The sequence below is a fragment of the Oryzias latipes genome, chromosome 10 (assembly GCF_053564925.1).
Source record: "Oryzias latipes strain Hd-rR chromosome 10, Olatipes_Hd-rR_3.1".
In the NCBI taxonomy this organism is placed as follows: Eukaryota; Metazoa; Chordata; class Actinopteri; order Beloniformes; family Adrianichthyidae; genus Oryzias; species Oryzias latipes.
Genome location: NC_136246.1, coordinates 10,917,448 through 10,931,595, shown reverse-complemented (window position 1 = coordinate 10,931,595; position 14,148 = coordinate 10,917,448). Strand labels below are relative to the sequence as shown.

The 14,148-nt window shown below is 38.1% G+C and overlaps 1 protein-coding gene across 8 annotated transcripts in view; it reads right to left on the bottom strand.

Annotated features, from left to right (window-relative positions):
- The window catches only part of enox2 (ecto-NOX disulfide-thiol exchanger 2), a 223,206-nt gene that overhangs the window by 131,361 nt on the left and 77,697 nt on the right, over positions 1-14,148 (bottom strand). The gene's annotated exons all lie outside the window — the stretch shown is intronic.

Here is a 14,148-nt window from a genome sequence, read left to right as displayed (position 1 = left end):
AGTCAGTAAAGAGATTGTGTTTTTTTCACATTTGCCATCATTCTATATTTTCAAACAAAATATGAGAGCTGTTGTTTTAAAAATCCAATAATGGTAATGGCTTTTAGGCCAAGTAAATACAGTATAAGGCCAACTACCAATAATTATGCCTAATATATCAGCTTAAGTAGACAGCAGAGGTCCCACTATATAATGAAAGCAACAGAAAAAAAAGCCAATCAGCATTTGGTATAGTATGGATCCTTGCCAGTACCAAACAGACTTCCCACCACTTTGTTGAAACCTTACTATCCGCTATAAAAACACGTTAAAAAGCATACTTTTTTTTCTATTCCATATAACAAATTAAAAAACATATTATTCTTCTGAAGTAGTGAGTTTTATGACAGAGTACAGTCTAGACTACAAAATGTTCATTTTACATGAAAAGAGGTAAATTGTTACACATCCTAGAGCTTGAATCCACTGGGAAACTCTGCCAAGTGGACTTTAGTGCTGATGGACTCTCTGAAGTTAGTTCTCCACTGATGTCTTCTGACAACTGTCAGGATTTCATAAAAACACTGATGCTAACACAAGAAAGTCTGAATAAAATATCATCTCAAAAGACAGCCCTAGAAACAAATGTATCAGATTCTCTGAACTACTCTTGCCCCTTGCAGAATTTTCTGGAAACAGACATTTCTGCTTTTCCAATTCTTCATTGTTATGGCACAAGCAATCCTGGCAGATTAACAATATCCAGTTTTGAGACCTGATCATTAAAATTATGTTCAACATTGTTCACAAAGCGCTATTGTTCACTAGACTGACACATTGTTATCATTCTTAAAGATTTCCTATTTGGTGTGAAGCACTAGCCAAATCTTTTTCTCTCAGCATGCCGTGATTTAGATTCCCCAATGTAAAACTGATTATTAAGCTATAGTGCTAAAAACTATTAAGCAAAAACATGGCTTGAAAGGAACATATATCTACAAGAATATGTAATAAATTAAAAATGAGGACCAGCTATGGCACAGTTTCTGACTCCACTCATAGCTCTCAACAATCCCTCAATGTCAACCGTCTTATGGAGATCCTGACAGAAAGTAAACCTGTATCAACTGTCAATCATGCAGAGTTCTGGCTTATGACGCCCTCTTTGGAACTGCTTCTAGTATATATTTACTCTGACTGTCAGACCTGTGGTGGTTGCTGTCATTGACGAGTCACTTAACTCAAGTCAACACACAGTGCATCCGGATGGGACAGGAGCCACCAGGAAGAAAAACCTCAGTTCAAACCATTGGAAATTTGTCAAAGTGGAACAAACAAAATGTTTAAAGAGTCATATATTAAACACATATTTTATTAGCAAACAATTAAGAAATGCACCCCATTAATGTTTAATACAATCAAGAACCAATAAGGTGATGTAAATAATTGTCCCACAGATCTAATTCAGTGTTTTATTGTCTGTAATTCACAGGTAAGACTATTCATTCAGCATCTTTAAATGTCAAAGATATTAATCAAGGTTAATATTATGATAATGAAGTTGACAGAAATTCTGACCCTAAAAGTTTGGAGTTTGGTAAAGGTTAATTTATTCCCAGATGTTGTGGTGACATTTTAAGACAATGCTGGAACAGGAGATTTTAACAGGAGATTAGAAAATGTAAACTTTAACTGTTGCTCAGTGTGTAGCCGAACACTGCAGCGAGGCGTAGCGAGACGTTAAATGCGCTGATTTTGAAGGGAATTATGGGAAACGCATTTTTCTTTTCTGCTCTGTTTGTCAATATCTCCAGTCCAGCCCTCTGGACTACAAACTCAAGCTCAAGTTTAACAAGCCCTGGTGAGCCAAAGTAATGTAATGACTATTCATTACATTAGTTACAGTGAAAAAAATTCCTCCTCAGACACTCTCGGTCGTTCCTCCAAGCCTTGCCGAGTTCACTGAAGGTTAATTTATGTAAATCTTACATCCACTCCTCTCTATTCTATTAAAGTCACACGAATCTTTGGTTTGCGCTCTAATCCGCTTTCTCCTGTCAAAGGCCAATGCCCCTGCTGCCACACAGTGAGCGAAGAACTGTGTAGGACAACACAGACATTGATAAGGTCATGTTAGCTTACACATGCATGTGCTGTGTCCTCTGAGACCACTGTATGATGTTGCGCTAATAGGTTTACAAAGTGGTTTTGGGATGCTGTGACGTTAAAATGCAGACTTGATGATAGATGCAGGGCAGAGGCGGCAAAGGCGGCTTAAGCAGTGAACGGTTAGCCCGCAGTGCTAAGGATTTCTCAGCTATGTGAGCAATTCCTGTCTCATTAGTACAGCATAGCATTTGTTCTGACTGGCACGGGCGTTCTTGTGCTAATGACTTTGGAAGTGCTCACTGTTCCCTGAAATAGTTGTTGAAGCTATTTGCGGGGTATCACAAAAACATCCAGCCTATGTTGATGTGTTTTTGTGCTCCGCAGACCTGGCTAATGAGACATTCACTGCCGCCGGTGAACTTCCACGGGAGCAAGCAGGGAAAAAGAGCTGCGTACGTCCGAGCGTCGACGGAAACAGCTGTCAGTGGTCACCTTGGATTGGAAAAGTCCATGCTTGATCTGAACAAAGCAGCTGAGATGAGAACATTTTCTCTAACAGAATAAAAGAGGGCAGTGGACATGCAAACAAACAAGTCTTTTTAAAAGAATTTAAAAGGGGGAAATTCTATTTTAAATAAGATGATCTGATTTGTCTCTTCTCAAAATCGTTTTTGTTCTTTCAAGTACCACTCCCATCATCCTTTGATCTATTGTCAAAGTGTTCCTTGTGGTCTTCTAGTTATGATTATGCAATTTTTAGCCAAAATCAAAAGACCTTTGTCAATTTCTAGGACATAGTTTCTCCAGAGCGGCAGTAATTCATTAGAAATTCTCCTCTTAGTTGTGGCTGGGACCATTAGCACAGAGTAAGCCCGCCTCCACTTCCCATCATCCATCTGTTTGTTCTCTCTCCTGCCAGCTTACAGTCCTTCACACCCCCACCTCCATACTGGTGCAGCAAAAAAAAAAAATGGTGAGAAATACTGGAGCTATCCAGCTGTACAGTTGTGATCCATATACCAGCTCAGAGGAGGAAAATGAAGCCATGAAAGATTCGATTTGTCTGCGAGTGAACATATCAGAATGGAGCGGAGAAAAGAGCTTGTGGCCCACCGACTGTGGCTTCTGTGTCACAGCTAAAAGCTTCTTCAAACAAAATTTGTTTCATCTAGTGATTAATCACAATTTGAATAAAGAAATACTCAGGAATGCAATTTTAGGCTTCATTTTCCTAATATGTATCCTCTATCTTCAGAAACAAGAACATTTTAAAACACCAAAAACACCGTCAATCAGAGTGGGTTTTTAAATCTTCATCTGCCACCCACATATTTTTTTTATGTTCTTTCCTGAAAACTAAACTGCTCAGTAATTTTGTTTAGGACCACCAAAGTTTTCTGCTTGAGACAGAACAGACTAAGATGTGCAACACAAGGGATTTATAGCAACCAGCTGTGTCTCACTGATACTCGTTTTTAAAAGCAACAAGATGTAAGCAAGTCTGGCTGCTTACAAGAGTTTGAGTTTTGGCTTAAGAAGCTTCCTGCACATTTGAAGCAACAGTGTTCACAGACCATAGGGTGGAATAGGGTGAAGAGTCACTACTACACAATCTAAAAAAGAAAAAGAATCAATTAGAGAACATTTTAAAGCCAAACACTTTTCCATGTTTGTCATTTATATTGAAGTTGTTTTTTGCCTCAGATGTTTATTTTCTTGTCTTTGAGAAATAGGAAACACTGATGTTAATACTTCTCTTTACTCATTGATAACCAGTAAAATAATATTTGTAGGAATATGAATGCATCATTCACATTGTGACTACTGTAGGTTTTTTAGCATGCAAACCTTTTATCATGTTTCAGTTGAGCTCTTCCAGAAGATGTGTGCTTACACCTTTGTCCTGTTTACTTTGATAATTTTTAAATAATAAAACTGTCTGGGCCGATTGAAAATGAATGGGAAAAGCAACAATCCTTACAAAACTTTGTGCAGTTTAAACGTTTTAGACTTGAATACACTCGTAGATAGAAAAATATTATTCAAACTTTTAATAATTAAGAAAACACGTTTACTTGTTTTTGGCTATAAAAACAGTTCTCACAGTTGGGGTTAATGCTTAAGCACAGAGGTGCCCAAAATATTGATTGAGATTGACCGCTCGATCACAAAGAACGTATGGGTAGATCGCAGGAAGGACGGACAGACAGACCGACAGACAGATAGATAGATTGCCGTCAGCCAATCATCATCCTTGTAGTTCAACTACATTGAGTGCCACGGTTCGCTAGCCTATATGGAGTTTTTGTCAGTTATTGTAAAAAAAAATCCACTAATAATATACACAAATGCACTTGACTTGCTTCTACAGCTGACTGGAACAGGTAACAGCACACAAGAGAACATGTTTTTGCTTGAAAAATGCCATTAGAGTTCAAACTAAGAATCACTAAAAGAATATTTTAAAAATCTGTTTTTTTTTTTATCCGGCTGGCGTCATCACTTCCCATGTGCCCTTGTAAACCAAGTTTAAGGTTTGTTCTAAAATCGCCCCCCTCTTTCAAAAAAACCGTGCCAGCATGCAACAACACAGAGGATGTGTTTAGTTTCAATAAAGTAGATTAGAGGCTTTATTCCCTCGCGTGCCAATTAATACGTATAAAAAGCTCTCCTGTGTTGCTTGTATTTGCCTTTTGCCTGAAGCCTTCCCTCTTTGCTGCACATTATAAATAAGAAATAAGTGCGGCAGTACCTGTATCCAATTGTAACCTACCACTGAGTCAGTATTCAGTTGAGATTTCTCTAGCTCTAAATGCAAAGGCCCATTTTCAAAAGACAATTCTTTGCCTTTGATGCTATTTTGGGACAAAGCAACCATGCAGGTCTGAAGTAAAGAATAACCAGGTGGCCACTTGTAATTCTGCAGGAGTCAGAATACTGTTCTGATCCAGCAATGTAAAATGTGCTGTGAAACCTGACACTCATTACAATCTAGCACGAGAACAAATGGTGCCTTGATTTAACTGCTAATTGAAAAACGCACTATTTTAACTTTCTCATTAAATTAATCTTCCTGTTTTTTGTTTTAACACTTTAACACTGGAGCTTTACCTCCAGTGTTTACATTCTTCTAACTACCATAACCTTTTAACCGTTTATGAAATTAACGTAATTCTAGCGGATTTTGAAGTTTAGAAAAGCAGCCTTGCACTGATATATGTAACACATTACATCAGTGAAAACCTTACACAATCAATGTAAATCAGCTGATTCACTATGCAACACTTTAAGTCAGTAACATAAAGTGTTGCATATTTGTGTAAAGCTGATGTGCAAAGGTGCTTTGCACTGCATCAGAATCAGCTGATTGATGATGATCTTGTGAAAAGTTGAGGAGATAGGCAGGTTTAAAAATAATTTCTGCAGTTATATTACATTTAAAGTATAATTCTCATTTAATAAAAATATGATGCTATTCAACTGTTTGAGGTTATGATATTGGGGATGTAGAGTAAATGTGGTCAAGCCCATATTTGGCTGTGCCTGAACACATTTTGGTTGATAAAAAAGAAGCTGATAACAACAACAGCTTTCATATTCATTTTTTTGCAAAGATAAATTAAAAAAATAAACCTTAGATTTATTGTGGAAAAGTTACATCAAATAGGTTGCAAGCAGGAACAAAACAAGCAGCTTCATAATGCAGATGCTATTTTGAAATAATGTTGTAAGCTCTCTCTTATTGATTTTTCTTTTTTTTTACACAACCACTGAAGTCTCTGTTGATGTTAAACTAAGCCTGAAATCATTACTGCCATCTAAGAAAGATGGTTGCTTCACTAAGCCCATTTCAATTCTTCAGTTATCGATAGTTCTGTCTTTCAGTCCAATCAAAATGGCCTTGAACACAATTTAAACTATGGCCAATTATACCATGTGAAAACCAGTGTTTCTCAACTATTGGTCAATTCCACATAACCTGCCTGGATTGTCCCAAAGGGTCACATTATTTTGTTCGACTTGAGATTTGTCATTGAATTAAAAAAAGTCACGTTGAGGCCACCAAAGTAGTGCATAAAGAGGATTAGTGTGAATATATCAATGACAAAAAGATTGTTGTTTTTTTTAAACTGGTAATTAAAAGTATCTGTTTTTTGCTTTGATTTTTTAATGAAAAATCAAGACTTTGTCAATAAAAAATAATGAATAGCTAAAAAAAGAAAAACATGATTAGGTTACGCTTTTGTTGACTATGAGCATGGTTGAAATAAAGAAATGTTTAAGTAACAACCCATTAGTTAAAAAATGCAACATTAAGGCCATTTGGGGGCAAGACCCAAGTCTTTCACACTCGTTTTTTTCCACTTCCTTTGACCTCATTAAATAAAAGCGTGCTATCAACAGGAATTGTATGTGTAAAAACAATATTAAATTCCACATGGGCGCTACTGGGCCCTGTGGCAGAAAATGTCAACCTTCATTTTCTGAAGTCTTGCTGAAGTCCCTAGAAAATGGTATGAAAGGTGTCTGTGGCAAAAAAAAAGGGCTTCGGTGTGCCAGAAGGAATTATTCAGTGAAGCAAGAAAAACTTTTTCCTGTAATGACCAGGGACAAAGCCAGGGAGAATCCATTACAAAAGCTGCCACAGTGAAATTTAAGTCATAAATAAAGAAAACAGCCAAGTGGGGCTCAAGAGTGAGAAACATCTTTGTTATACATTGGAGCTGGAGAGCAGTTGGGGTCACAATAGGCTGCACTCCATCAAGTAAACAACCACTGAGGAGCACTGATTTCTTAGATTTATTCTAATGCCTTGGGTTTCCTCAAATGCATGCTGCAACTACTCTAATTCCTTAAGAGACAGAAGCATTTCAACAGACTTAAAGTTTGTCATGTTTGCATGGGAGCTTTGGTTCAAGAAATAACAATAGCTGTGTAGTAAAACTACCTGATGGGTCTTTGGGAAGTCTGTGTTGTATTAAAATTGCTTAATTTCTTTAGAGTTCCCATCCGATTAAAATCATGTTTTTTAAGTTTTTGATATGTACTTTGGCATTTTTCTTATGAAAGAGAGCAAGTGTGGTCAAATTAAATCATTTGATTTTGCATTCTTGAGTATTCCTCCTTTTAAAACTCCCTGATCTCCCCCGTCCAGTGTGTACATCAGCTCAGGTGATGTGCATGCTGAGCTTTCCTTTTTTTTTAAATCCGATTCTTACCGGCCAATTTGTTAGAAAATCCCCCGTGATATGTTGGAAAACAATTCCCCTTCAACCGCTAATTCACAATCTTGTTGCGACTGGATGCAGGAAGTGATGTACAGAAATTTGCCCTTCATCCTCTGTGAGCGATGTGCTCAGAGGTCCATCTAGCACTCAGTCCCAATCGTCTGCTCTTTCTGTGCCATCTCTCGAGGGAGAGGGTTTAGATAATTTGACAAATAAACCCAACAATAAAGGGCAATAATATCATCTTAAGTATTTCAGTTGGAGAGGCAGATTTTCCCTGATGAATACTACAGAAGCAGGGAAAGGAAATGATCTTTGCAGACAGTAAACGGCCTGGTCAGGGAGGAGATCAGGACAAAAGCAATTATGGCCTTTATGGATCACATTTATGCAGCTCTGGAGGAGGCAACCAAGCACAGCGGAGGCCGGTCACCCATCGTAATGAATAAAAGTCCTACTTCCACTTGAAGGATAGATCCATTAAGAAATCTAAGGCATTGAAGAAAATGAGATAGCTGGAGCAGCCTCTTCTGGTATTTGAAGCATGGTCAACAGTGCAGCAGTTCCTTGCACTGACACCATCAGATTTTGGACAACTTTGAAATTTCATTTCTCTCTTCAATCATAGAGTTACTGGGGCTCAGATGAAAAAAGTAGAAATTTTATTTTACTTTATCTTTGATTTTTAACACACTTCAGAGGATTAGTCGCAAAAAGTTCCAATCTGTTTTTTTTTAGTACGTTACATGTTACAGGTTACATTAATACGTTACCTTCATTAATTTTTTAAGCTTTGGGATAATTTACTTAGTACATATATGTTTTTTTCTAGATCCAGGACTCTAATAAAAATAAACTGTAAACTGTAAAAAAGACACCAAAATTAAGATATAAAGGATAAACCTAACCCTTTAGTTGACTTCTGACTGTCCTTAGATATGAATCTAGGAGCATAATCATAAAAAAGGAAGGAAAAAAACAATTCCAAAACATCTCAACAGTGGTGATACAGCAGACGTGTGCTTTAACCTGTGGGGCATTCATTAATATCAGACTAAAAATGAGGTTTGCCTGGTTTGAGTCCAGCAAACCCCCAACATGAAAAGGACTCTAAAGTGTCTGAGAGCAGCCAAACAACAGCTGCTGTTATTTTGGGATGTTGGAACCCAGATAAATCCAAATTTAATCTGTTTTTCAAGCTCAACCTCTACATTGTTGGTGTGAAATCCTGAAAGAGCCAAAGTAAAATCACTGAGAAGGGATGTCAAATAGAAAGACGTGCCTGAGACCCTAAAACCTTTGAAAAGACTGGGTCATCGACCAATGCAGCAAATGTTTGAACGTGAATCAGTTTCTTTAAAATTGGGTAAAAATATGTAAAATAATGAGATTCCAATGATTTAATCACCAAACCCACAAACAAATAATGCTCTTCTTAACAATAGGTAGAAACTATGTTAGTTTGTAGTGCGTTCCTTCTTTCAAGATAATTCCTTGACAAGTTTCATCTCCTTTACTCCATGATAGACAACATTACATTAAGTTAAAAAAAAGGTTCAAAACACACGACTGTTTAATTCCATTAAAGGAGTTAAAGGGAATATTGAATTTTGCTTTTTCAGCACTTAAAATGTATTATTTACAGTACAAAAATACCACTGAAAGACATTCTATGCCATCTAGTCTTCAGAGCACATTGACAGCTCAAAATATATATAAAGGTAATAAAAATAGTTGTTTTGAGATATTTGAACTACATTAGAACATGGTAAACACAATTAATCTGATCTGAAGAAGAACCCCCCCTCCCCTTTTTTTTTAGTTTCCCAGGTTTTTGTGAATGTTGTTGATCCTCATGCTGGAAATTTGGACCTGTGACAAGTCAAGCTGGCAACCAGGAAAAACGATGCCACACTCTGGGTGGTGGCCGCACCATTTTGCCAGATGAATTCATAAGTGCGTCTGCTGAACTGTCAAAATAAGCTATGTTTGATTGTGAGGGACAGCAGAACCTTTTTGTATTACTAATCTAAATCGTTACCAAGCAACATTTAACCCTTTAACACTGAAGCTGTCACACCTAAACTATACATGCTCTTTAACATACCATAACTATTTGACTGTTTAAGCAATCAATGTGACTTAGCTGATTCAAAAAAGGGGCTTTGAATATCTGGAGGATATGCACTCTACTAATCTAAAGTTGCGTAACGGTACAAAGCCACTATTGTCTGTGATAAAATCAGCGGATTTACGTTGATTGAGTAAGCACTTCACTACTGTAAAGTGTTGCGTGTCAGTGCAAGGCTGCTTTTCTCCGCTTCAGAATCTACTGAAATTGCGTTAATTGCATCAACGTTTGAAGAGTTACGGTAGTCGAACGAATGTAAACACTGGACCTATCCCTCCGGTGATAAATTTGCAAGTATTTGTTTGTCCGCTGAACAATCATTGAGTCTACTTCTGCATGGATACAGTGTAAGCAGAGTTCAGTTTCTAAGAAGAGTTTGGGATTCATTGTGTTTTCTATTATCACCACTGTTATTAACATGGATTTAAAAGGCAATCAACAATACCTTTGGACCGCCACTAATATACAAAGTCAATTACTTTGATGAACTATATTTCGATATCTATTAGTACACTGTGTAGAACATAACAGTACATGGTTTACCTGACACAGTCAAATGAGAGCACTGGCTTAAAAGTAGTTTCAGTGTACTTTTTTGAAACTTTGGTTGGTTTCTAAACAGGCTTGCCTCAGCTTACTAAGCAGAGCTTTTTCCTGCTTGTAACCATTCCAGTGGCTTACGATCTTCTAAGAAACTTCTGCTGAATGTGTCTACATCATAATCATGCTGATAGTTTTCCACTGGCGCCCACTAACGTTGACACAATCCCTCCTCAAACTGCGACAATGTTTGTGAATTCTGATGTTTGAGAATTTTTTCTGTTTCCTATGTATTTTGTTCTTTCCTGGCCCACTGTAATGTTGCCCTTTGCTTTTCTAACAATTCTCTGAATTCTTCGTTTAAAGTGTTGTAAAGCACATTGGTATCCTGATGATATTGAAAAGTTGGATTTTATTGAATTTGATTATTTTTATTTGTGCGTGTGCAGATGAATGTCTGTTTGTGTGATTGTCTCTAGGTATTCCAAGGTGGTTATGCTGTATGCCTGTTGTTTTTCTAACTTATTTTGTGTTATTCTATATCTTTATTATATTTTAGAGACTAAATGAGTGATGCACTGACCCGAGAGGATTTAAAAATTTTTTGTACTTGAGACAATGACAGTAAATCAAAATGTATTGTAATCTTACAATAGGAAACACAAAAAACAGTTATTAAGCAGAAAACCACCATTTTTACATTGATTCAAAAAGCCTATGTTTTGCAGGTTAAACATTTTTTATATTTAAATAAAACCTGTAAAATGGAAATGCAAGCAGCTTTTGTGGTTATTTAACCAGTTTTCAATAATAATAATAATAAACTGCCGTAAACAGCTTCTTTCACTGCTTTTTTTTAAACAGGAGTAATGTTCTGGAGAGAGCAAACTGTAAATATGCTTGCAGGGTACACAAAGCAGAAATAGCGTCAACTGAAAATGCCAACAAATATTTAGCCTAAAGCTTTCTGTGTTGCCATTGTGCGTGTCTATGAAACAGATCAATTCTAAATAGAGAGCAAATTAAAACATGGCCAGCACTTATTGTGAGATTTTTGTGGCTGTCGTAATATCCAGGTTAACCAATCAGAGGAGACTTGAGTCGAAGTAAACACAATCTATTTATAGCAAATGCATTTTGGATCCAACAATGTGTTCAAAAGCGGTATAAGTGTGTTTGAGATCAAGAAAGGATAGCTTTAAACCTGCATGAAAAGGTTTTCTTTGGGAAAAAAAATTCAAAGCAAGTAACGGTTGGTGTTTGTCAGTTTGTTATCTTCCTGAAAAGACCTATTTGTCAATCATAAGACTTAAGAACCTGATTGGATAAAACATTTGGTTAACATGAACAATCCTCGAAAAAAACCTAAGAACATCTGTTGTGACCTTTGATTGTATATGAGAACTTGACTAAGTGACCCCCTCCAACTGAACGATCTAAACAGGAAGTACCCGCTGGCTCCAAAAAGCCAAAATCCTACAGACTTCTATTCAGAGATAAACAGCTATTACTCAGTCATTTAAATCTTTCTTGCTCGGCTACCTTTTTTAAATAATATGATCTTGCTAATCCTAATTGTTTTCATATTTTTTTCTGTAGTACAAGTTATTCAAGTTATAAACTGGCCAAACAGATGCCTCAATAAAAGAATGTTGTTTCACGTCAAGCATTCAAAACGTTCCATTGATGGGTTCTCCAGAGGCGGCTTTCAGGTTGTAGAGAAAGCTCACTCCTGTTTGGGGAGTGTTTGCCATAGAGATACTGACTCAGACCGACTCGGACCCATCACAACTACATGATGTCATCTGGCTCCAACGTGGCAGCATCCGTATTGCGAAAAAAAGGTGACTGAATTAACTTAATTTTGTTGGACCCTAAGTCATTTTCTATGGGTGATGTAACACTCACTCTATCCAGTTCTATAATACAGTCAATGGTTCTTGCTAATCCCATCTTTTTCTTTCTTTAGTGCAAGTATGTGGTACTTGCTGGCCCCTACATCAAACATTCAAATGTTTGACAGATTTTGTGTAGCCTGCCTTCAAGAGGTAGGGGTGTAGACTTCCAACAAAGGCTACGTTCACACTGTAGGGCTTAATGCTCAATTCGGATTTTTGAAAAAATCCGATTTTTTTCCAAGACTATTCACATTTCCTAGTAAATCCGAGCTTATGTGATCTCAAGTGTGACCGTGACACGACCCAAACGAGACCCGCATGCGCAGAAGAGTACTCGGCGGCGAACGACGTCACTCGTTGTTTGCGGAAGTGGCTAACGTTAACAATGGATGTCAACAACAGTGTTGTCAACAGCGGAGCTCTTTTGCATTATTACATTTATTTTCACAAAGGAGCCAGCACAATTACAATCTTCTCATTTTAAGAAGGCATTGGAGCCAGGATCATCTGTACCCACTGTTGTGGAATGGGGATGTGTATGTGCTGGGGCCGTGCGCCCGTGTGACTGTGTATGTGTTAAGACAAGAGAAGAAGAGCACGTCCAACGAGGTGGGAATGAGGGGGGCAGTGGGGGCGCATTCATGTTGTGTGTTATGGAAGAAGGAGAACGGTAATAAAAGAAGGTTTCCCCATGAATAAATGCCTTTGACTCTTTATTAGCCCGCTTTGGAGAATATGAGTGTCTGAACGGGGAAGTGAACCCCGGAGGAGGATCCGCCTTCGGCCCTGGAGAAGCCGGTCTCCCCCGCGCTTCTGACTACGGTCGGAAAGAGGAACAAAGTCATCGCGGGGAAGGTTCAACACCACGCTCGGCCATTTCGCTGGAAATCTTTTCAAAAACCGGCCAGTTGCGATAAGAACCCTGGAGTTTGGCCTGAATAGAGCGATCACCCCAAATAATAATCCAATCAGTGACCTGCTTCCCTTCCACTGACTGGTCTCAGCAGCATCGTCCACCATGGTTGATGTTTACTGACGTACGATTCGGATTCAGGTGGCCTGGCCGGTCAGACGGCGGTCGCAATTGAAAAGATCGGAATCAGGACGGCATACCCAAGTGGCCTGGGTCGCATTTGAAAAGATTGGATCTGTGTAGTTCAGACTGTCATGAAAAGATTGGAATTGGGTCGGATAGGGGCAAAAAAATCGGAATTGGGTCGTTTCAGCCTGCAGTGTGAACGTAGCCAAAGTCACTCCTAATTGGCAAGAGCGGTTGCCATAGAAACCTTGACTCTGACTGACTTAGACCAATCACTGCTTACAGGGGACGTTGTTTGGCTCCAACATGGCGACATCTGTATCGAGACGGAATTGACTTCGATTTCATTGGAGCCGGCAGTAAGTCATTTACTCTGGCTGATGTAACACTCAGTTGGTCCAACTCTAGTATAGAGTCAATGGTTGTGACGTGACCCCTCAATTTATAATCGCTGCGTCACCTTTAAACAGATTGTGGGGATAATGTTTTGCTTTCAGTCAATGCTAGTAAGAAATTGTGTAAAATTTCACTCGGAGAATAAAAAGCATACTTGACTTGTGCTACCCACCTTCTTTCCACCCATGAATACCTTTGCACATTTAACTTGCTGTTGGAAAGGCTTTTTTTCTTTTGAGCAGCTGCAAAAGTGTCTCTATCTCACCTGCTCTCTTAGAGCTGCTGCTGACTAATGAGGGCCCGGTCAGAAAAAGCCTTTGTCAAAATATTTCTTGATAAGCTGCCTGCAAAAACGTCTCTGCCATCAGGATGTCTGCCACTTCTCAAGGGCCACTTACTTGCTGGCAGCGTATCTGCTATGTATTCTTTAGATGGGTCACTTTCAGTCCGACAACTGCCTATAACGGTGAGTAAATATAAATAACAAAAGGGCTTAGATATCTATAGCATGAGAGAGAAACATTTTTGGTATGTATAGACCTAATTTAGGGTTATAGAATTCTCCAGGAGATGAAACTTAACTTAGAGATCAACTGAAATTAAAACCAACAAACACTTACTGTTTAACACTAATTATGAAATCTAATGGCAACTAGATAGTCTCCCAAAAGATTCCAATCTGTCATAAAATCCTTTACTACAACAGCTTGGAAAGATGGCAGGGAACTACCAAGCTTGGAATAAAAAAAACAAGGATTAAATTGAACTAACAAGGCAAATCCCTTCCATTAAAAAATGTGGACTTTGGGCTCTCATGCTGCTTTATCA